Source organism: Abramis brama, assembly GCF_963993115.1.
Source record: "Abramis brama genome assembly, chromosome: 1".
Lineage (NCBI taxonomy): Eukaryota > Metazoa > Chordata > Actinopteri > Cypriniformes > Leuciscidae > Abramis > Abramis brama.
This window is the reverse complement of record NC_139963.1, coordinates 55,639,493-55,665,132: the sequence shown is the minus strand read 5'-3', so window position 1 is coordinate 55,665,132 and position 25,640 is coordinate 55,639,493. Positions and strand designations below refer to the sequence as shown.

The 25,640-nt window shown below is 41.6% G+C and overlaps 1 long non-coding RNA gene across 4 annotated transcripts in view; it reads right to left on the bottom strand.

Moving 5' to 3' along the window:
• The window catches only part of LOC311073706, a 58,590-nt gene extending 33,892 nt beyond the window's left edge, over positions 1-24,698 (bottom strand). For 2 of the 4 annotated variants that reach the window (XR_014604198.1, XR_014604199.1), the window contains exons 1-2: positions 24,646-24,690; positions 22,869-23,109 (exon numbers count right to left, since the gene is read on the bottom strand). This is a non-coding gene — a long non-coding RNA (uncharacterized lncRNA). Of the gene's footprint in view, positions 1-545; positions 863-22,868; positions 23,110-24,645 lie in introns of those variants that run through there. The other 2 variants (XR_014604197.1, XR_014604200.1) reach the window with 2 other exon arrangements.
• Between the last annotated feature and the right edge of the window lie 942 nt (positions 24,699-25,640).

Sequence of the window (25,640 nt, the reverse complement as noted above, 5' to 3'; positions counted from 1 at the left end):
TCTAACCATATTCTCTGGTATCTATCATTAAACAAGTATTTCTGTATTCATTATACCTTTTGTAAGTGTTCACTTAATATAACAGAATAAATCCCATTTGCAGTTAAGTTAAATTGTATTTACATTACATGAGTACAAACTTCAATATTTAACATATTTGTCTCATAACTTTTACACTTAATTCCTGTGAACCGAAATAAAATGATAGTCTAATTACCACGTGCGTTTCACCCAAAGCTACATCTGTAAACTGCTATTTATTTATCTGTAAACATCATTTATTACCCGTAATGCATAGTCTTCCACACACAGTTACTTTACACATACACAGTAATAAACTCAGAAATATCCCTGAGCAGTTAGGAATAGATAAAAGAAAACATTAGTGCGAGCGTCGGCCGCCATTTACTGTCAACTTCACAACGTTATCATTGAACTTGACTATTTACACACTTAACATACCTTTAGCTTATTAAACACACATCACTGGGGATTCATATTAGCTTATAACCCTTTGCAAGTCAAATAAAAGATGTACAACAAACCTGGAAATGTTGCAAATATAACAAAGTTATAACAGACGTGGGACAACTGTTGCTCTCTTTCCATTCAACCGGAATATGAGCTTCTCTTCCTCTGCGCCTCGCTAAGGGTCCCAGAGTGACGTGGCTGAAAGGTACTGCCACCTTGTGTCTGTTCTGTGAAACAGCATGTCATAGAGCGCTTCTGTGCATTCTCTCAACAGTATTTAATTTGTAATAAAAGAAAAGAAAACAAAAGATAACAATCTCAACAAAACCTATTTTTGTGAGTGTCACATCCACCCCGACAAACAAAAATGGCTCCCGACATTTTCCCATGAAAACAAAACTAAAACTAAAACTCATACTTTGTTTGGTTTCTAGTAAACTTGTGTAGTGACATATGTGTAAAGCATTTACATATGAGGTGTATAATCAGTAGGTACAATGAACTGGCTATGCAGATGTGGCATGAAAGGTAGGGGGGGTGAGGTAGACTGTGAGGAAATGGACTCTACATGGGTTTGTAAGGAAGGTTGGCCCAGTGACTCATAAGTGAATATTGGTTTAGGTCTTTTCTCTCTAACTGATCTCCTAACTTATCCATGTGTCTCTCTTTCAGGCCAAGTCATAGTAGAGGGAGGACTCGGTCTTTCCACTTGTACTTGCTCCTCATGTCCATTTGTCTCATCTTATTCAAGCTGAGATAGGTAATTATCTTCAAGATGTTTACTTGTCTGTGTTTCTTCCACTACTTCCCCTTCCCTGTCCCCTGCATTCAGTCCATCCTCTTCAGGCTGCAGTAGGTAAGTATCAACAGATGGGTCGCTTGTCTGTGATTCTTTTGCCACTATTTCTATTCCTATATCCTCTGACTGTTGTTATTCTACTTCGGGAAGGTTTACCTCTCGCCGACTGTTGTTCTTCTACTTCGGGAAGGTGTACCTCTCGCCCCTCGGGTAAGTATGTGTCCATCGATACAGTTTTCCTCGTAGGTAATGTGCTTGAACAGTCTTTACGAATCATTGTCTGTTTCTTTGGAGTCTGATCAGGTGCTTTTGCAGGAGATAACTTTGACATTGGACTTTGCTCTCTCTTTGAGATCACTGATCTGTTATGTCCAACTTGATCACTTTCCATCCTGACTACAGGTGTTCTCAGCCAATAACCTCCTGTCCACTCATCCTCATCATCAGTGTCTGATATTCCATCCTTGTCAGCAGAGTTCACCCTCTGTTGAGGCTGCTTTTGCCTCTGATGGGGCGTTTCAACAGAGTCAGCTGGCTGTACTGGGTTCTCAACTGGCAAGTCATTCACTAACAGCAGCAAGTTTCTGTGTATGGTTCTGTTCTTTGTATTTGAGTCTCCCTCAGGATGAATGACATACACCGGATTGTCTGATGCCTGGTTCAGATTACACGATTTTAGCCCGATTTTGGCACGATCCGTTTGACGTAGGGTGTCGTGGGGATTCGCAAACGACAACGGGCGTCGGGACGCAAGATTCGATCGTTTCATCTCGTATAGTGTGTCATAGTGGGCGACAACCTACGTCGCGTCTGCGATGCTTCACGTCATCACGACAGAAAGACTAGCATGTTTAATTTTTTAACGGTCCTCCACGACGACGGCGCGCCTGTTTTCGCGAGTGAGCGAGTGTGTGTGTGACTATGTGTGTGCGCGAGAGTGTGTGTGTGTGTGTTTGTGTGTGTGTGTGAGAGAGAGTGCGTGTATGTGAGTGAGTGTGTATGTGCGAGTGAGTGAGAGTGTGTGTGTGCGAGTGAATGAGTGTGTATGTGCGAGTGAGTGAGCGTGTGTGTGAGTGAGTGCGTGTATATGTGCGAGTGAATGAGTGTGTGAGACGGCTCGTGATGACTGGTCGGAAAACAACATGTAGTCTGACATGTTTCTTGTCCACGACATGACAAGATTTTTAGGAGTCAAAATCGTGTAATCTGACACAGTGACTATCGTAACAGACAAAAAAATTGTGTAATCTGAACCAGGCATGAGATTTGCTCCTTCACCGCATAGATCCTCTTCTCCCAGTATGAGCGTAGCTTACTAGGTCCACCTCGTTCACCCATGTTTCGAACCAGTACTCGATCTCCTGGTTTGAGGACCACGCCCCTCGCTTTTTGATCATAGTAGGACTTGTTCTTTGCACTTGATGACAGGCTGGATTTGTTTGCAATCTTGTATGCTTCCTTCATCCTTTTTGACCATTTCTCCACATACCCTTTGTGTGTCACTGATTCAGTGTTTTCCATTAATCCAAACAAAAGATCCACGGGCATACAGTAGGTAATGAGGTGAGTATCCTGTCGACTTGTGGCGTGTGCAGTTATATGCGTGTATCATTTGTGGTAAATGTCCTTTCCATCTCTCCTTTTCTCTGTCTGTCAGTGTCCGTAAAATTTGCAGCAGTGTACGGTTGAACCGTTCAGCAGGGTTACCCTGTGGGTGGTATGGAGATGTCCGTGAATGTCCAACCCCTGACAGCCGTCCAAGAGTACGAAACAGATTGTTCTCGAACTCATGTCCTTGATCATGGTGTAGACGATTTGGATAACCCAGACGAGGCAATGTAGTCGTTGTTGTATATCCGTTCAGTTGCAGTTTGTCCTGATTTATTTTTGGTTGGGTAAGCCTGAGCAAATCTGGTAAAATGGTCTATTACTACCAGAATGTACTCATAGCCTCGTTTGCTTTTCTCCAGGTGTAGGTAGTCTATGCAAACCAAATCGAGAGGGGAAGCAGAAGTCAGACCACCCATTGGCGCACGCACATGTGTGGTGGGTTTCTTTGGCTTTATACAACTGCATTTCCTGGTGACATACTACTCTATACACCTTTTCATGTGTGGCCAATAGAAACATTCTCTGGCAAGATGGAGCACACGTTCAGTGCCAACATGTCCCAGATGCTTTAGGGCAACTGACCGGTACTTGGTGGGTAGGACTAACTGTTTTCTCTCTGGTGTTTGGCGGTACAGGACTCCATTCTCCAATTGTAGTTGACTCCACTCATGAAGGAGCTTGCGAGTGAGCCCACTCACTGACCTTCTGACCTCGTTAGTAAGAACCTTATTTGCCTCTTTCAGTGTCCTATTCCAGGGTCCTCTCGTTGGGCTTCGGCCAGCTCTTCGTGGCTTATTTTGGGCAACTGTGAATGAGGCTGTGGTATCACATCAGCAGAGGAGGTGTAAAGTGCAGTGATCCATGCTACATCTTTCTTCTGGGCTGCTCTACCCCCTTCCCAAGTCGCATGCAGCACATCCTGAGACAACTCCTCCGTGCATGTTGCCACATAGTTGTCAATATCGAGTGTGATGCGTGAAAGCGTGTCGGCGTCTATATAGCTTTTTCCAGGTCTGTATTTAATGTTGAAGTGGAACTCTGACAATTCTCCCACCCAGCGATGGCCAACTGCATTGAGTTTCGCAGTAAGCGGATTGTTATCAGTGTAAATGGTGAAATATGGAGCATAGAAGAGATAGTCTCTAAATTTCTCACACACTGCCCACTTCAAAGCAAGGAACTCGAGTTTTCCGCTGTGGAGTCGGTAGTTCCTTTCAGCAGGTGTCAGAGTTCCATAACCGATGACTTGCATTTTCCCCCACTGTTCCTGATAGAGGATTGCGCTGAGCCCTTTCTCCGATGCATCCGTGTGTAGGACAAATGGCTCCTCGAAGTTGGGGTATGCAAGGACTGGGAGGTTAGTCAGCATACTGACAAGCCTTTCCAAGGTGCTTTGGTGATCAGGCTTCCATATGATGGGTGTTTTGGATGGAAGTTGTGGACCCTTGGACTTGCAGTGATTTGGAAGGGGTTGGGGCATGGAGGACTTAACTTGGAGCAGCTCATACAATTGCTTTGCTATTTTGGCGAAGTCCTGTATGTAGGAACGATAGTAACTCAGGAAGCCAAGAACCCGTCGGAGGTCATCAACTGTTTGGGGTGTTTTGTTTTTTAAAGCCATCACTGCCTCAAGGTCTTTGGGGTCAATTCAAACTCCCTCGGCCGACACCAAGCGTCCAACATAGCGAACCTCCTTCCTGAACATCTCGCACTTTTCTGCCCGTAGCTTCACCCCATGATGTTGCAGTGCTTGGAGGACCTTGCGAATCACCCCCACGTGATCACTGAAGGATCTGGAGTAGCACAATAGGTCATCCAGGTACGGGATGCAGTACTCATCTCTCAGAGAGCCTAACACCTCCTCCATGCTCCTTTGAAATGCTGCAGGTGCATTAGAAAGTTCAAATGGAATCCTTACCCATTCGTAAAGGCCCCAGGGGGTGATGAAGGTTGTGAGATGACGTGACCCTTTTGCCATGAACCCCTGGTGGTAAGCTTTACCTTGGTCCAGTATACTTAACATGGAATATCCTCCCAGCGTGTCTATCAAATCCCGCATTCGTGGCAGCGGATGCCTGTCGGGTACGGTCTTTTGATTCAGAAGACGATAGTCTATGCAAAGACGAAGTGTGCCGTCCTTCTTCCGTACACATACAACTGGTGCTGAATAGGCAGATTTAGATTTCACTATCCAACCCTTCACAAGAAGATCTTGAATGTACTCTTTCACTTCTTTAAACAACGGTTTGGGGATGGACGTGTATGCTCTTTGTACAGGGATATCGTTGTTGAGATTGATCACCATCTGCAGGTTTGGGATACAGCCGAGGTCATTTCCGTCTCTTGCAAAGGCGTTTGACTCCTCGTGAAGCATCTTCCTAGCGGCCTTTTGTTGTTCTTCCTCCAGATGGTCGAGGTTTACAGGTGGGTTCCACCTGTATCCCACTGTCCAGACGGTAGACTGTCTTCATCTGTCTCAAACAACACTAATCGGGTAGAGGCATCCATGTTTGACGGAACCCGACACCTCACACACAACACTTGACCAGCAGAGAGAACTATCTCCTTGGCATCTGTTCTTAAGCGTCCTTGTCGTGTGACTGGCTTTGCTGTCTGAATAAAGTTGACAAGAGATTCAGCTGTCTCTTTGGGAACAGATATGGCGTTGCTTAGCAAGTTAGCGAGTATTGGCATTAGTCTCTGGTTTGCAACGTTCGTTCGTTCGTTTATTTATATAGCACCTTACAGACTACCACCGTAGTTCCAAGGTGCTGTACATTGCGATAAAACCAACAGGACAGGAAAAAGACATACAACATCCATGTACAAAGTGCTAAAAAGCCAGAGAATACAGATACGGTTTTAAACGACCCTTAAAAACATTAAGATTCAGGGAAGATCTAACGTCCAGTGGTAGATTGTTCCACAATCTAGGTCCAGCAACAGCGAAAGCACGATCACCTTTCATTTTAAGACGTGTACGGGGAATCGTTAAGAGAAACTTGTTTACTGATCTTAGTCTTACACCTGCGCTATAGGGCTTGATAAGCTCAGCCAAGTATTCTGGCGCCATTCCGTGTAGTGCTTTAAAAACATATATCAGGATCTTTATCAGACATATATCAGGACGCGTTCAGTCGTGTCTGAACGCGTTGTTGTCTTTGGAGCTCCATCGATTGATTTATAATTCTTGATTTCTCTTTAAACTCACTTACAACGAACATTTTCTATTTTTCCTCACCTCATAGTTACAACGCGGACTGTTGAGCAGACGTGTCTCAAGCCTAGTGATCCAACGCTGGATACTCTTATAGGTTACGTCCGTGGATCACGGCTGAACGCGTCTTCTCCGCACTCATTTATAAACAAACATTTTTTTTTCGCCTATCGTGCGTCTACTCCACACCCGTGCCACTAAAAAGACGGATTATATCCAAGACTTAAGCCATAAATTAGTATTAATATTGATAGCATCACTGGTAGCGTCGTTGCTAACTTAACTTACTGTCCATCTGTTAAAATGGCGAATATATCAGATGTAAGTAGTCTACCTTTTGGTGCAGGTGAGGATACATTTGAGCTACACGCGTTGCAGTCTGAGCTGGAAGCTGTTGAGAAACAGATCCACGACCTTTTAGTGAGAAAAGCCGAGCTGATAGACCGGCGGTTAGCTCTTGAAACATCACGCGCCGATGCAATTGCACACAAATCAGTGATCAACGTTACTAACCCGCTGACTCCGACCTCGTCTACTCCGTGCGTTACTCAGCATCGGTCACGAGCGTCGAGGCCGCGATCAGCTATGGTCTCGTTTACGCCGGCTCCAACATGCCACCACGAAGCCTGGATATTTCCGCAGCGGAAGACGCGAGTCAGGTCTAGACCAAGAAAACTCTCTCCGACCCTCCCGGTTTTCGAGATATCCACACAAAACCGCTTCTCCCCTCTTAGCGAAACAGAACGCGATGCTGTGATCATCGGTGATTCCATCGTTCGACACGTACAAGCTACGTTAAATAAAAGTAAGGTGCATAGTCACTGCTTTCCTGGTGCTCGTGTTTCTGAAATCGCTGCTCACGTTCCCGAGATTCTGAACGAGCGCGTCGGAACTGTGGTCCTGCACGCGGGAGGGGCCGACATCAGGCTGCGACAGACAGAGGTTCTGAAGAAAGACTTCAGGAATCTGATCGATACGGTACGCAGCACATCGCCTGATAACGATCATTGTGTCAGGACCGCTTCCCACGTACCGACTAGGTCATGAAAAGTTTAGTAGATTATTCGCGCTAAATGAATGGTTAATATCATGGTGCAATGAGCAGAAACTGCTCTTTGTAAATAATTGGAATCTGTTTTGGGAGCGTCCTAGGCTTTACCGTGCTGATGGCTTACACCCAAGCAGATTCGGATCGGATCTTCTGTCAGATAACATCTCCAAAATGTTAAATACCTTTTGACTAGTAACCAAAAGTTCAAATCATAGTCTATGCTGCACCAAATTAACTGATATAAATAGTGTAGAATATTGCATAGAAACTGTGTCTATTCCTCGTTTAGTGAGATCAAATAATAAATCTACTGCAGGATCTAGGAAAAATCTAATTGTTATTAAACCAGAAAATGTTGCTATTAGTAACCAAAAACAATTTCTAAAGCTAGGTCTTCTAAACATTAGATCACTCACACCTAAGGCAGTTATTGTAAATGAAATAGTCACGGATAATAGCTTCGATGTACTTTGCCTTACTGAAACTTGGCTTAAACCTAATGATTATTTCGGTCTAAATGAGTCTACTCCATTAGGATACTCCTATAAGCACGAACCCCGTCTGATTGGTCGTGGCGGCGGTGTTGCAGCGGTCTATAGAGATATTCTCAATGTTACTCAGAAAACGGGTTATAAGTTTATTTCGTTTGAAATACTTGTACTAAATGTTACGCTCTTAGATGTTAGAAAAAAATCCATATTATCTCTAGCCTTGGCTACCGTATATAGACCGCCTGGGCCTTACGCTGATTTCCTAAAAGAGTTTGCAGATTTTCTCTCAGATCTATTGGTCAATGTAGATAAAGCATTAATTGTTGGAGATTTTAACATACACGTAGATAATCCAAATGATGCGTTAGGGGCTGCGTTTATAGATTTATTAAATTCCTTTGGGGTCAAACAAAACGTCACCGGACCAACTCATCGTCTTAATCATACACTCGATTTAATTATATCATATGGAACCGATCCAACCGATATAGATATCATTCCACAAAGTGATGATGTCACTGACCATTACTTGGTAACTTGCATATTACGTACTGCTGTAATATGTCATGCGGCGCCGCGTTTTCGACCAGGCAGAACAATCCTTCCATCCACCATAGATAATTTCTCGAGTTGCTTGTCTGATCTGTCTCAGCTGCTGCCTGAACCCAAACAAACAGATGAACTAGAAGAACTAACTAGCACTATGAGCACCATTCTCTCTAGAACATTGGATGTTGTTGCACCCGTTAGATTAAAAAAGGTTACAGAGAAAATTAAAGCACCATGGTACAACAATACTACGCATGTTCTAAAGAGAGAAACCCGTAATTTAGAGCGTAAATGGAAACAAACTAATTTAGAGGTCTTTAGAATCGCGTGGAAAGACAGTATGTCACGTTATAAAAAGGCCCTAAAAGCGGCCAGGGCTGAGCATCTCCGCAAACTAATAGAAAACAACCAAAACAATCCTAGGTTTTTATTTAACACCGTGGCTAGACTAACAAATAAACAGACGTCACCCGAACAAAATATCCCGTTACAGTTTAGTAGTAATGATTTCATGAACTTCTTCACTGAGAAAATAGAAAACATCAGAACCACAATTGTAAACGTTCAATCCTCAATCGCGCCTTATAATTCAGCCTCAATTTCCCCCCCGCAAGAACAATTACAGTGCTTTACAACTATAGAACAAAAAGAGTTAAATAAACTTATCACTTCATCTAAAACAACAACATGTTTATTAGATCCTATACCAACTAAACTACTGAAGGAAGTGTTACCTGTAGTGGAAGAGCCTCTCCTCAATATTATTAACTCGTCTTTATCTTTAGGTCATGTTCCAAGAACATTTAAACTGGCAGTTATAAAACCTCTCATTAAGAAACCACAATTAGATCATAATAATCTAGCAAATTATAGACCCATTTCAAATCTACCTTTTATGTCTAAAATACTAGAAAAAGTTGTGTCCACTCAACTGGGCTCTTTCTTGCAAGAAAATTATATCTATGAAAAGTTTCAGTCAGGATTCAGGCCGCATCATAGCACTGAAACTGCGCTCGTTAAAATCACAAATGATTTACTCTTAGCTTCTGACCAAGGCTGTATCTCAATACTAGTTTTACTTGATCTAAGTGCTGCGTTCGATACTATAGATCATACAATACTCTTAGATCGACTACAAAATTATACTGGTGTTCAAGGACAAGCATTAAGCTGGTTTAGATCATACTTATCTGACCGCTACCATTTTGTCTATTTAAATGGAGAAAAATCGATCATAACTCCAGTAAACTATGGAGTGCCGCAGGGATCTGTGTTGGGCCCTCTGTTATTCTCAATATATATGATGCCACTTGGAAATATTATAAGGAAACATGGAATTAGTTTCCATTGTTATGCTGATGACACTCAAATATATGAAAACGCTAATTTATCCAAATTATCCGGCCGGATGAAAACGCTAATTTATCCAAATTGACAGAGTGTGTTAATGATATAAAAGATTGGATGACGCATAATTTTCTTTTATTAAATCCAGACAAGACAGAGGTAATACTTATCGGTTCAAAAAACCGCCCACAGAACCTCTCACAATACAACTTTGACATCGTAGGATGTCCTGTTACTTTATCCTCTACAGTAAAAGACCTGGGTGTTATACTCGATTGTAACCTGTCTTTTGAAAATCATATTTCGTATGTTACAAAAACTGCCTTTTTCCACCTTAGAAACATTGCTAAGCTACGTAATATGCTATCAGTTTCTGATGCAGAAAAGTTAGTTCATGCATTCATGACCTCGAGACTAGATTACTGTAATGCTTTATTAGCCGGTTGTCCTGCATCCTCAATAAACAAGCTACAGTTAGTCCAAAATGCAGCCGCTAGAGTTCTTACTAGATCAAGAAAATATGATCATATAACACCGATTTTATCATCACTACATTGGCTACCTATAAAGTTCCGTATTAATTATAAGGTATTGCTACTGACTTATAAAGCCCTAAACGGCTTAGCTCCAGTCTATTTAACGGATCTTCTATCACCCTATAATCCATCACGCTCTTTAAGATAAATAAATTCGAGGCTTTTGGTCATACCTAGGATATCCAGATCAACCAAAGGAGGGAGAGCATTTTCACATTTGGCTCCAAAACTCTGGAATAGCCTTCCTGATACTGTTCGTTACTCGGACTCACTCTCCCAGTTTAAAACTAGATTAAAGACGCATCTTTTCAGCCAGGCATTCATATAATATTGTTAATCTCACAGTTTCAAACTACAATCCGGCCTCTAGTTCATAAATGCCAGAGGAGAACTGGCCCCCGACTGAGCCTGGGTTCTCCCAAGTTTTTTTTTTTTCTCCATTAGGTCACCTGATGGAGTTTTAGGACACCATTAGGTCACTTGATGGAGTTTTTCGGTTCCTTGCCACTGTTGCCTTTGGCTTGCTCAGTTGGGGATATTTTGGGGATATTTAATTTTATTCTATCAATCAATAAATTCCACTAGAAACAAACTTTGTTGTATTATTTTATTTTAATACTGTGAAGCTGCTTTGATACAATCTGTATTGTAAAAAGCGCTATACAAATATACTTGATTTGATTTGATTTGATTTGATCTTATACTGTATCCTAAATTGTATTGGTAGCCAACCTAACACAGATAGAAGGGGAGTAAGCCACAAATGAGTACTTCCAACACGTTAAAGCCAATCAATGGTTTATCCATGGGGTAGCTGCTAATGAGGAATGGAACACTAATGGACAGGTTGGGGTCCAAGTTCCCTGGCAAGTTTATTGTAATAGCTACCCACCCATCATATGGAATGATACTGCCATTTGCCGCAATAACTTTCAGCTCCTCCTCTCCCAAGATCTCAAGAGACTGAGTGGATACTGAGGTCAGGTAGGTACTCTTCTTTCCAGGCACGACTGACTATACTGACTTGTGACCCAGAGTCGAGCAAAGAAGTGACTGCTAAAGCATAGCTCTTTACTTTAGATAGCTCTGAACTAGGGCCTTTTTGCCAATCAGACCAGCAACTGCTCTAGCTTTAGCTGCACGTGGTGACTGGGGAGGGACCTGACATACTTGGCTACACTGACTTAATGGATTTGTCATTACTGGGGTTGAGGGTGAAGAACGGTGCAACTTGTCATTACCGACCTCACTTTCTGGTTGGGACTTGCTTCCCGACTCGGCCACTAGATGTCCCTCTCCAGTGCCTGATTGAAGTTTCCCTGCTTCCTTGGTCGTTTTAAACAGCCCGCTTCACTGTGTCCTTCTTCTCCACATGTGAAACAGTGTTTACAGTCTTGTTTGTCATGTTCCACGCAGCTTGGACAACCATAAGGTTTCCCCCATCTTGTTTGTGCCCTATTCTGATTATACTGACGCCCATGATGAGTTGATTGTTGTTGGTTTTGTTTTAGCATGGCTTCAACCAGCTTAGTGAGTTCCTCTACTTTGGTCGTGAGATCTTTCAGAGGATCTGGCTTTGTTTGATTTGGTTTGTATGCCGCACTCTCTGACTTTGTGCTAGTTGTCTTCACCACCTCCGACCCAAGCTGTGTACTGTGTACATTGGTTACAGTTTGTCAGCGTGAAGGACCCAGTCTTTTCATTCTCTCACTTTCCTCACTAGTGATTTTCATCACATGACGCAGAATCATATCGTCAGTGATCTCTCTGTTTGCCAACAACGGTTTGAGTTCTCTGCGTATGTCGGTGTGCTTGTGCTCAAAGCCTTGGTACACTGTATGCAGGAAAACATCTTGCACTGTAGCTGTAGTGTACTTGATGTCAGTATCAGCTCATTTTGATGTCAATAGAATACGTTGTTTTAGACTGATCACACGATAAAGGAACTGTTGTGGTGTCTCGTTGTCGTCTTGTTTCGTGCACATCAACTCTTGAAATAACTCTGTGCTGTTTTTTTCTCTTAGGTGAGTTTGAAGAAACCCCTTGAGTTCAGTCACTGTCATATCGTTTTTGTTTATCAACATTTCTTTGAATATGTCTGGTTTCATGATTCTTAGCACACCACGAACAATCTCTGAATCGGGGAATCCTTCTTTGATTCCATCATCAATTTGTCTACAGACATTATTGTAGCTGATGTATGAAGATTGGTCACCGATCTGTCCGCCTTGCAGTTTGAACTCTCTCCAAGGCAGGTCGCTGAGTTCCCTTAAGGACACCATCCCCTCACGCGCCGACTGAGAGACAAGTTCACTCGGTGGTTTTCTGTCTGGCTGTTGAAGAGGGCCTGAGGATTGGGTTAACTGTGCCTGTGGCGATACAGCATGTGTTGGTAAGCACTGCATGAGTTTCTTGCTAACCCCTTCATAGCTAGCTAGCACTTTAAGCAAATCAGTGTTAGCTGTGTCAGGTGTACTTAACATGGCTGCTCCTATTGGGCCTGAATCTAGCTCAGCAATATCACAAGGTGACGCAGCACTAGCTACATTGAATGTGTGCTGGCTCTGTTTGTGAGTGTCTGTGGTGCTTTCAGGGGCTGTTTAATGACTGAACCTTCAATAAAATCAACACGGTCATCACGCTTACCCCTACCCTGCTCAGTATGTAACTCAGAATCACCTTTTACATTTGACATCAACACATCATCATCACGACATTTCACCACATCATCAATAACGTCTTTCAACATCAACAACTGAACCATTCCTTCGTCCTCCGTGTCAAGTAACTGCTTACTGTACATGAACGTGTTGATGTGATTGTAACATCCTTCCTGGTCTCCCTCCACAAGCTCTGACTGGTCCTCGCTCAACACTGGCTCCACCGCTCTGGCGACCTGAAGAAGCTCTCCAGCTGACAGGGTGAGTAAGCTTTTCCTAATGTCCCACACTAGGCTCTTTCTCCCACCACTCGACATGATGGCTCCTCATCTCCCTCACAGCTGGCAACACAGTTCGGCGATGATACAGTCAGCTCCGATTTGTAGACCTCCACTTGTTCGCAATCGCAGTTCCACGGCTGGACAGGGTTAAACACTGGTCATGTTGGTCATGACCTGTGCCTGACCTGTGCAATGGTCAACTTCTGTGCATTCTCTCAACAGTATTTAATTTGTAATAAAATATCCTGGCCTTAGTTATGGTTTACTTTGTCAATACTGACACCTTGTGGTTACTTTGAGAAGTACCTTGCCTTTAATAATATATCAGCCATTTTGGATCTTAGAGCTCATGGTGGAGAGTATAGAGGTGCATCCACGTCCATCTTCCTTGTTTTGCTCTTGAAATGGCACAATCTGTAAGTTTAAAAGACTAATCTAAGCGGTAAAATATGATTACATGTATTCTGATTAGGGATGTAAACGGTTAATTGATTATCGATTAATTGTCGATAAGGATTTACTCGATTAAATTAAATTATTGTCGGTTAATTGAACATTGCGAACGTGACATGAGATTCTCGCGGGCGGCAAGAGACCCGACACAAACTTGAGGCAGTAAAAAAGAAACCAAACATGAGGCGGTCAAAACGGAGTGGAGTGGGAGCATTTCAAATTACAGAGCTCACGCATTACTCACGCATTCACCGTGAGACACATGCAATTGACACTTTTCACACGCTCTGAAGCCACACATCCATTTTCTCACGCACAGAAAAATCGCGAGGCAAAGAGGACACGCGCGGAGACCGACAGACAAGACACAGCAGGTTACTTGATGATATAAAAAAATCTCATCTCTCAGATTCTGTCAATTTTATTATGAAATTCAAACAATACCGTTTTGGCGCTTGTAAATGTGACACGACAGATCCTTAGCGCACGTGAACTGATCATCTCTAAAGTTAGCTAATAGTAAAAAAACACGAACACTGTTGAAAGATAGCTACAGGACAACTTACCGAAATGTGTATTCCTCATACATAATATCGATCAATCAGTGTTTTTCATCAGCGTGAAGAGGTCAATAACATAGTTGGAGAACAATTATGTCACATTTACCTCAGGAAAGCCATTTAATGAACATAATATCTATAGCACGTAGGCCTAGTTGGCAAGAAAAGAAATAAGTTAGCTATAGAGAGTATTTTGCTAAATATGTGTTCTATATTACATATTATATTTCTACTTGTATCATTAAATAAAGTTGTTATTATAAAAAAACGCATCATATTTAATTATTTTTAACCTTAAATAAAAGCTGATAGGGCTTTCTGTATGTTTACAGCATTAGGTGAGTTGTTTTTTTTTTCTTGAGAAAAATTAAGGCCTATCTTGTACCTAATATTTATCCAAATTAATTTTTTTTTAAAAATTAAATAAAATCACAATAATTGAATTGAAATAATAAAAAAGCGTAGCTTACCAGAAATTGTACCATGTAAACATTGTAACATGTTGTCACTAAACCTAATAAAATTCAGTTTAGTTACTAAAATGTTAGTGACAATCACAATACACTTATTGTGATGCAATTATTTTTTTACAATTATTTTTACAATTATTATTTTTTATGTATTTAAATTTTCTGTGCATAATTTATTTTGTTAAACTACATAAATGCCATTATCTATACCGTATCCCAACTGTTACAATAAAACATCAGTTGAGCAATATAACATGCATTTTAATTCAGTATTTTGCAATATTTTGCTTTTTATGTTAAAGACACCATTGATACCGTGAGAAATTTACATTCTCAGGAAAATAGCCGCTTATCAGTTAATCGTTAATCGATCGATAAGGTCAATCAACTAATGATTAATGAATTAATCGATAATTTGCATCCCTAATTCTGATATATATACATATGATTGAGTACGATTTGCATGTGACATGTTAAATGTAGCCCGAAGCACATATTTGTTTTGCTTGATTGTTCTTCTTAACACAGCTATTTTCTAAGTTATGTGAGGGTGATTTATGTGCATCTTAATGTTTTGATTTATGTGAACTGAATGTAACATCGTAAGAGATATTATTTTAAACATTATTGTTCATTTGTGTTACAGTTTCACAAATTAGGCTTCAGTAAAGAAAGTTTGACCCTGACAACTGTCTACGACTGTTACTAAGCCTTTGTTTAGCTCACTGCAAAAGCAAATATAAGCTGAAGGCAGAAGAGTGAAAAGATTGACTTCACATTGAAAGCTTAACACTGGACTACATGCGCTCTATCTACACAAAGAACCAGTATGTCGCATTCGTCGAAACGCAGCCAAGCTTCCAAGCTGGAAACCAGGTCAGAGGCTAGATCTTCAGCCAGCAACACTTCATCCACACGTCGCTCTCATAAATCTAACGCAAGCCAAGCTGCAGCTGAAGCACGCGCAAAGGCAGAGGCCGCACGCACAAGAGCTGAGTTTGCAAAGCGACAGATAGATATGGAGATCGAAAAGGCTAGGATTGAAGCAACGCTGAATGCTCTGAAAGAGGAGGGTGAAGCTGAAGCAGCTCTCACAGCAGCAAGGGTGTTGGAATCTGCCGCAATTTGTTCAAATGACGAAATTGAAAGAGGTAGTTCTTTGGCCGCTGAACGCACAGAAGAATTCATTAGGACACACTTTTCTCAGAACCAGAGTATGAAGAAAGAAAAAGACATTCCTGGAATCAGCCAGTCTACTCCTAACGCTGTAAATGCAATAAGCAGACATGACCAATTGGGGTATCAGCATACAAGACAGCCAAATAGCTTTCCCTCTCATGTGAGAAACCCCTGCTCACCAAGCGAACCAGTACCTCGATCCAGAGAGGTGTCTGATCTTGCAGTGTTTCTTGCACGCCATGATCTTCTCACTTGTAGCTTCAAAGTATTTGACAACAAGCCAGAGAATTACATACCCTGGAAAACAGCGTTTATGAATGCCATTGATGGTCTAAATCTAAAAGACAATGAAGAGATTGATTTGCCAACCAAGTGGCTCGAAGGTGAGTCCCTCCGACATGCTCTGAGAATAAGAGCTGCCCATGCACATGATCCTGAAGCTGGTCTCAGACATTTATGGCAACGTTTGGACAAAAAATATGGTTCCCCAGAGGTCATTGAAGCATCTTTATTCAAACGTTTAGAGAGTTTCGCTAAGATTTCTCACAAAGACTTCAATCAGTTGCAAGCATTCACAGATCTGCTCCTGGAAGTGCAAGCAGTGAAAGAGGAAGGCAATCTACCTGGTCTTGGATTCCTTGACACATCAAAGGGAATAAACTCTATCGTCGAAAAACTGCCTTACAGTCTTCAGGAAGCATGGATAGTTAAGGGAACAAAATACAAGAAAGAATATCTACTTCATTACCCACCTTTTTCATACTTTGTCGAGTTTGTCAATGAAAATGCTGAAATGAGAACAGATCCCAGCTTCTCTTTTCAATCTTCTAATACATGTAATACATCGCCTCTTAAAGTTGAAACAGTCCAAATGAAGCAGTCAAGATTCAGACCTTCTATCTTTGCCAGCAAAACAGAGGTCGAATCGAATTTGTCTGTATGTTCCAACACCAGTTCAGTTGACCTGACAAGACAATGTCCCCTCCATAAAAGGAACCATTCACTATTGAAGTGCAGAGGTTTCAGAATGAAGTCTTTAGCTGAAAGGAAGAGGTTTCTTAAGGAGAACTCTATCTGCTACAAGTGCTGTGTTTCTTCAGACCACAGGGCCAAAGACTGCAGGGTGACTATCCATTGTTCAGAATGCAATAGCCATGACCATGTCTCTGCTCTTCATGATGGTCCAGCTCCATGGCTCGAAAAGGGACCCGCCACACCAACAGAGGCTCAAGGTGGGGAGCAAGACGAATCAACCTCCACAGTGACCACATCCGTCTGCACAGAAATATGTGGAACAGGGTTACAAGGAAAGTCATGCTCAAAAACTTGCTTAGTCAATGTTTACCCTGATGGTTGTTCTGAGGAAAAGAAGCGTATGTATGTAATGTTGGATGATCAGAGTAACCTCTCTTTAGCGAGGTCAGCCTTCTTTCGCATGTTCAATGTTCAAGGTGAAGTCTTCCCTTACACAATGAGAACATGCTCAGGCACAGTTGATACTAGTGGGAGGAGAGCAAATGACTTTGTGGTTGAATCCTTGGATGGGAAAGTATCAATGATGCTTCCAACACTCATAGAGTGTAATTCGATCCCTGATAACAGCCAGGAGATTCCCACTCCTGAAGCCGCTGCTTACCACCCTCATCTTCAAGCCATTGCCTCTCAGATACCTCCACTGGATCGGATAGGGAGAGATCTTATCCGTGCGCACAAGGTCCGCAGACAGCGCAATGGTCCTCACAATGCTCCATATGCCCAACTCCTCGACCTGGGATGGGTGATTGTAGGAGATGTGTGCCTTGGTGGAGCTCACAAACCCACAGTGAGCACTTTCAAAACTAGTGTGCTTGAGAACGGCAGGCCCAGCTTTCTCACACCTTGCAAAAACAGCATCTGTTCTAAAGAAAGGTTCACAAGTGAAGAGCACAGACTCATAAGGAGCACAAAACGATCTCATGACATTGGGAAGCATATCTTCAAACAAACCAAAGAAGAAAACATGCTCGCACTATCTGGAGAAGATGAGGATTTCCTGGATATTATGGACAACGAATTCACCAAAGATAAAGCAAATAGTTGGGTGGCACCACTCCCGTTTCGCTGCCCCAGAGAGCGTTTGCCCAATAATAGAGACCAGGCTGTCAGTCGTCTATTATCACTTCGTCGTTCTCTGAAAAAGAAGACGGACATGAAAGACCATTACGTGGATTTCTTGGAGACAATGTTAAAAAAAGACATGCTGAGATTGCTCCCCCTCTTGAAGACAACAAGGAATGTTGGTACCTCCCAAGTTTTGGCATTTATCACCCACAAAAGCCAGGGAAGATCAGGATAGTGTTTGATTCAAGTGCTCAATACAACAACATATCCTTAAATCAAGTTCTCCTTAAAGGCCCAGACCTGAACAACAGCCTGATAGGTGTGATCATCCGCTTCAGATCTGATTCCTATGCTGTGATGGCAGACATTGAGCAGATGTTTCACAGCTTTCTAGTCAAAGAGGAACATCGAGATTACCTGCGCTTCTTGTGGTTTAAGGATCACGACCTTGATGGAAATGTCGTGGAGTACCGCATGAGAGTCCACGTTTTTGGCAATTGCCCCTCCCCTTCAGTAGCTGTATACGGGCTCAAGAGAACAGCCGTAGAGGGAGAGTCGGAGTTTGGAAGTGATGCAAGGCTCTTCATCGAGCGCCATTTCTATGTGGACGATGGGCTAAAATCATTCAGTTCCGAAGCTGAAGCCATTAGCCGCGTTTCCACTGTCGGGCCAGGGCCGGGCCAGGGCTTTAAATGGGCCGTGCCGGGCTAATAGCCTCGGGCTAATAGCACCGGGCATGCGTTTCCACTGTCGGGCCAGAAGCTCCACAGCGCTTCACTTAAACACGCCCGTAACACGCCTCTCTGGGACAACGTCACACTAACCCATCATTTCACCAACAAATGGAAGTTTTATCAAAAAACTAATCAGAAATCACTGGAAACAGCGTTGAAAACAAACACGATAAAAGCGTCCGTTTGCTAGCTTTTTTTGTTTGTTTGTTTAGCAGCTACTTGAATATTTAAAACCCAAGCATCGATGTTTTACCACAGATTTACAATAAAAAGTGATACATTGATCATAATGAATTAATTTATGTAAAAATTGCACATTATTCACTCAGAAATAAATTACTGTTAGGTCTATTTCACAAAAGAAAGAGGACACACTTACTTTTTCAGTCGCGTCTGTTTCTTTATCATATTTACATCACATTTAGAAAAAAAATGATAATTTCTCCAAATATATGCCACGACCTGAGGAGCTTTAGCAATCTCTCGACTCCCATACAGATATTTTTAGTCATGAAACAGAGGAAGCTCCCGAAAAAAAAGTTACTTTAACTTTTTAATGATAGTCCGGTTTAAAGAGACGAGACGTAGGCTATGACAGATAAAATAAAAACATGACTATCATAGCCTTTAAGATTGGTCTGATTTCTTCAAGCATTCGCTATGTTTTTTTTTTTTTACTATGCGTATCTTCAAGCGTTTACTATGTTTACTATGGTAACGGTTAGCGCGCATAGTCTTTTGCATCACAAACAGAAGGCATTCAAACATGAACGCGAGTTAAATTATTTTATTTTTAAGTCTTTAATGCTGACAGAATCATCTGGCGCTGGTAAACTCCTCCTCTGTTGGTAACCACTCCTCTAGCCCGAGCTGGCCCGCTTTGGCCCAAGGTATTCGACGGGCCAGAAATCCTGGCCGTTGGCCTCGAGTAAGCCCCGATCCAGCCCCGGAAGTGACAGTGGAAACGCGACTGGCCCTGGCACGCACTAGCACGGCCCGGCCCTGGCCCGACAGTGGAAACGCGGCTATTGATGTACTGCACAAAGCTCAACAGATGCTAGCACGATCCAACCTCCGCCTACACAAAATCTCATCCAACAGCCCCATCATCATGAGAGCCTTCCCGAATGAGGATCTGTCATCTACGCTGCAGGGCCTCGATCTTGGTGCGAACTCACTATCCATCCAACGAAGCTTAGGATTGTGTTGGGACTTGTCAATAGATGCATTTGTATTTCAAGTATCCATCAGTGACAAACCTTACACTAAGCGAGGAGTGCTTTCTACCATCAACAGTCTGTATGATCCTCTAGGATTTGTAGTACCAGTAAGCATCGAGGGTCCCTCCATCCTGAGAGACATCTCTGGAGATGCAGATGATTGGGATGTTATTCTGCCCAAAGAGAAACAAGAGAAATGGCAAAAATGGAAAGATTCCCTCAAACATCTGCAAGGATTAAAAATCTCAAGAATGTATACCTCCATCTCATTGTCTAGTGCACACAAGAAAGAGATCATTGTGTTTTGTGATGCTTCCACTAAAGCTGTCGGTACAGTAGCTTACCTGAAAGTTACTAACACAGATGGTCTCAGTGAAGTTGGTTTCCTCTTCGGTAGGGCAAAGCTTGCTCCAAAGCCGGATGTCACTGTCCCTCGACTTGAGTTATGTGCGGCTGTACTAGCAGTGGAAGTAGCAGAGATGCTTCAAGAACAGCTGGATACAACACTGGATGATGTGAGATTCTACACTGACTCTAAAGTAGTGCTAGGATACATCTTCAATGAGACAAAGCGTTTTCACGTCTATGTTCATAATCGAGTACAGCGCATTAGACACTCTACGGGACCGCATCAGTGGAACTTTGTGCCCACTCATCTTAATCCAGCCGATGCTGCAAGCAGAGGACTCCCCTCAGAGCAACTGACTTCATCATATTGGCTAACAGGGCCTCCATTCCTCTTACACACAAGACAAGACGAACTTAATAAAAGGTCTTACACCCTCGTCAGTCCTGAAACAGATGCAGAGCTTCGTCCAGAGTGTGTTACCTGTGTGACTAGCCTGTCACAAAGAAACCTTGGGAGTGAAAGGTTCCAACGATTCTCTAGTTGGAGCTCCCTGTTAAAGGCCATAGCACGATTGCAACACATAGCCAAGTGTGTCAAGCCTGGGTCAGGAGATGTCTGTCGCAGATGGCACATTTGCAACAAGCATAAGGAGGAAGAGCAGCTGAAGCAGGCTAAAGCTACAATCATTCAAACTGTTCAGAGAGAAGTCTACAAGGTTGCAAATCTTGGTTGCAAAGGACGCAGCTACGACTCGAACATGTGTTCGTTCGATAGAGAAGGCCAGGGCCTCCTTCAGATGTTCCTTGGAGAAGCGCTGCGCCGGGGAGAAGAGGAAGGTCAGAGCGAGAGGAGGAGAGCGGGAGGATACTGAAGGTTTAGGCTTTTATCAGTGTCCCGTGTACCGTCCCCCTTTCGTGGAGGACGAATCCTCTTAGAGCATTCCTGTGTAAATGCAGCCCGACCCTCGTGTGGAATCACGAGAGGGCAAACTATGATATTATGCTCAGGGAATTAAAACGCATGGAACCATAACGTTTATCACAGTCTCTTATCAAAAATCTCCTTCGTCGTGCAAAGGGGATTAAAACAATACTAAGGACGAATATTGACAAAGATAGCAACATAGAGATACATTCTTTTGTTGAACAAAGGCACTTTAAGATTACCTTACTGTAATCCAAAAACACAACTATTCTAATATCACACTGGTGAACATGCAAATCACCCGGAACACTCTTTATACAGTTGTAATAGTTGGTAAAATGAAATTTTACTAGTGGAAGTCCATATATGGTAATGTGCGTGTCTGTGTGTATCTGTGAGGTCGCGTTGGAATGTTGCGCCCCCGTTGTCTTCCCTTGCATGGGCTGGATGAGCTTGGTGGTCAAATTTTATGACCTGCCAATGAGCTCGGGTTACGGGATGCGATTCTACTGGGAGAACATTCTTCAAGAATACATTTCAGAGCCAAACACTCAAAGATCATAACTATATGATCAAAACCACATTAATCACACATACATACAGGAAGTTCAGATACAAGTCTGAGTTACATACATTAAAAGGATATTAAGTTAAACACAACAGATGTTTGTGTGTGTGTGTGTGTGTGTGTGTGTGTGTGTATGTATGTGTATCTTTGAGGCTTGTCACGTGATTCAAAGGTATGTGGTTTTGTTTACAGAGAGGGGGGATTTTACAAGGGTTCCCTTTGTTTACGTTAATGTATGACTCAGATGTCTCTCAGGGGAGCCAGATGCAATTTTGACCGTTCATGTTAGACTTAGAGGCACCATGAACAGACTCATTGGGCCCTATCTTGCACCCAGCGCAATTGACTTTGTACATCAACGCATATATCATTCCTATTTTGCACCCGCGCAAAGCGCGCTTTTCCCTCCACAGAAGCACGTCGCTAAACTAGGGAATGAACTTGCGCTCCCTGGGCGGTTCAGCGCAAAAAAGGAGGCGTGTCCCGGCGCAAACGTTCCTTCATGCTATTTTGCAGGTTTAGAAAACAATTGCGCCACTAACCAGGAAAAAATAGTTTAAAGTCAGTGGCGCGTTGCGCATGTTATTCATATGCTATTTTAAGGGCGTATGCTTGGCCATAATCAATGTAGCGTGTGCACAACGCGCATACATTCTCTCATCACAGAAGCAGCAGTTTTCATTTTTGCAAATCATACATTATTACGATAGATAGATAGATAGATAGATAGATAGATAGATAATTTATTATAAAAGCATACATCTAGCTTACACATTTACCCAAATTATCATACGCCTTTTTAACCGAAGTTAATTTGGGTGGGTTTCTCCATCCCCAACGTCCCTGACGAGAGCGTTGCTCTCCTTGGCTGTGGACCGCTCCTGGCGCGCACCTGGCAAATCCGCCGTTAGCCATCCGCTTTAGAACAAGCACGCCTGCTCTTAAAGGGAATGTGAGATGACGCTCTGATTGGTTTATTTCACGTTACGCCCAAACCACACCTATGAATAATGAAGCTACTTCAGACTAACCCATTTTAGATTTGCGCCTTGCGCAAGTATCATTTATCCCGCCGGGAAAATAGCAACAGCGCCAAGACCCGCCCACAAAGTTACTTGCGCTTTGACACTTGCGTTTCAGATCGTTAAAATAGGGCCCATTGTCTTTTTAGACAACGAAGAATGTGTTTGGAGATCATGATTCACTAATTTGAACATCATGTGACCGGATGTCATAGTCATTGTCGTTACATTATATATTTCTAACATGAATGAATGAAGAATGAAGAAAACACCAACCTCTTTGTTCTTCAGTGTGTTTCATTCTGCAGGGTTCTGGATCACTCATGTTCTCACTGTCCTCTTTAATAAACTCAGTCTTTGCAGATTGCAGCTCTTCCTGATGCTCGTCTTCACTTGTAGCTGATGGGAATTTACAGGAATTTATTGGAGAATTACAGTGGGAGGAGCTTCACTGATGATGTGACTGCTGTGGGAGGAGCTTCACTGACTGAACTGCAGATTGGTTGGAAGAGATGATCTGCCAAAATCAAAAATATATCAGTAACTAGCTTTGTTTTTATAGGGTCAAAGAACAGATGTAAAATGTTAGTGTCTGCATCAAATAAAATGTAAAAGTGATTTTATACGTAGAAAACATTAAATGCAAGTAAACTGTCCATTTTAATGTTGGAAATATATTTTGTGATAAAATGTCAAAACATAGGTTAAATAATGTTAGCGTAACAGATATATTTGTGTAAAAATTAAGCAACCTAGTTATTCTGACCTGTATTAAATATATACCTGTAGTATATGACGTATTTATAAAAGATTAAGTGATCATACTAAGTTCATTTAAATTATTAAAAACTTATTGACAAATGGGTAAAACTTAGTGGTTTGAAGGACAGTGGCAATGTATAAAGATTTAAAATGACAATTAATGAGTATTTTTAAGCTGCACTATGATCTTTAAATACAGTGTTTTAGTATGTAATCAAATGATTTTTGTTCTAAATATGCCTGATTTTTTTTTGCTGTATACATTTTTGTCTTTTATCCATATGGCAATTGTCACATTTCATAATATATCTGTCTATCGTAAAACAATGTATGCTAATTCACACATTTTTATTTCTAATTCTAACATTATTGTGTTTATTTATTAAAAGGAGGGCAAATATATAGAAAGTAGGAAAGAACTGTAAGAAACGTAAAAGTAATATTGTAACCAACAAATCCCCTCAGTCTGTCGACACCAATGAAATGAGCTTTACGTGTCAATTTACAGGAGATCTGAAGATATCAGCATAATAAATGAGGTGAAAACAGGAACTATTGTCATGAAATAAAGAGTGTTTTCAGCAGATCTGTTAATATTGATGAGCCTCAGACTATCAACACTCATTCAACAAGCCATTCAGGATCATCAGCAGATCATCTCACTTTATTCTGAGTGTTTAACTGTTAGAAACAGATTAAGTACATGATAAAGGATATAAAAGCCTGTAAAACTGCTCTATTAAAAAAAAAAGATAAAAGTTTGATTTTATGATAACTGCATTTGATTCATTACAATAAAGTAATTAGATCATTACAATGTGCAGAAACTGAAACAGACCATAAAGCTTTTTAAAAAAATAAAGCGCACCACAAGTATTATTATTCCAAGTGTAATAGATACAATTTATATATAGATTTAAAATGTCTCATGTGACTCATTATAAGGCTTGATGTAAAGGATTAGCATCTGTTGCAGTTTATTTTAATAATGTAAAATAACTAACACATTTAGAAATAGAGAAATAAATCAGATCACAACACTTAAATTCCCCTCACAGATCTCAAACTTTAACTCTTGACATTCAGTAACAGTTCTCACTCAAACATCGAGACAATCACACAAACGAACACAAAATTGCACTAAATGTTTATTTCAGTAGGAAGACGCCAGAAAAGACGCACAAGTATTGCTGTGATGATGAAAACAATACAGAGATGACGAGTCTGTCGCTTAATCAAACTGTATAAAGTGTGTGTGATGGTTGTGTAAATATGTAAATATGAGAAATACCGTAAACTGCTCTCTCCTCACCTTCTTCTTCTTCTTCTTTTTCTTCTTCTTTTGATATTTCTTTGGCAAGTCTCTACAATGGTCTATTGCTGCCCTCCTCAGTTCAAAAAAGGTTGCCGACCCCTGGGATAGAGGCTCGAGTGGTGGTCATATACTGAATCTTCGCGTTCGTTTCTCAGTCTGCATTTCTACTGGACCGAGAGAGGTGGGTGTTCACATCAGTGCGATGTAAGCTTGAAATATACCGGTTTTAACTTTAGCTTTAGTGCACATGGTAACTTGTACGTGTATTTTATGATGATTGCACATTTAGTCGAGATGTGTCGAGAACTGCTGTTTTGAGAGCTTAAGAAATTGCTAATATAGCTAACCTCGTGGTTTGTTTTGCTGTGTGCTAGCGCTCGCCAGTCTATCATCTTGTAATGCACATGTGTCAGTTGTCCTTTTTCTTATGTTAGACTAAATCTGAATGGAGATAGAATCCTGAACTTTTGCTCTCTTTGAAATTGTACAGGTATGTACTTCCAATAGGCTACCAGGTTTAGAATATAATGTGTTCATTTAAAAGTTTTTTTTTTGTATTGAAGTCCAATGGCACTGAACAGCCCAGATGTAAAGCATACATTTTGCTTCATGCATGTTACTGTGTGTGTTAACTAGTGAAAGGAAGATGGATGGTTCTAAAACCAAAAACAAACTCAGCAATTGATATTTTTGATTTTGGCAGATCAGCTCCCCCAACTCTGGAATTCATCATCAGTGAAGCTCCTCCCACTGTAATTCTCCAATAAATGCTGTAAATTCCCATCAGCTACAAGTGAAGACGAGCATCAGAGCATCAGGAAGAGCTGAAATCTGCAAAGACTGAGTTTATTAAAGAGGACAGTGAGATCATGAGTGATCCAGAACCCTGCAGAATGAAACACACTGAAGATCCTGAAGAACAAAGAGGTTGGTGTTTATTCTTCATTCATTCATGATGCTGAAGAACATTC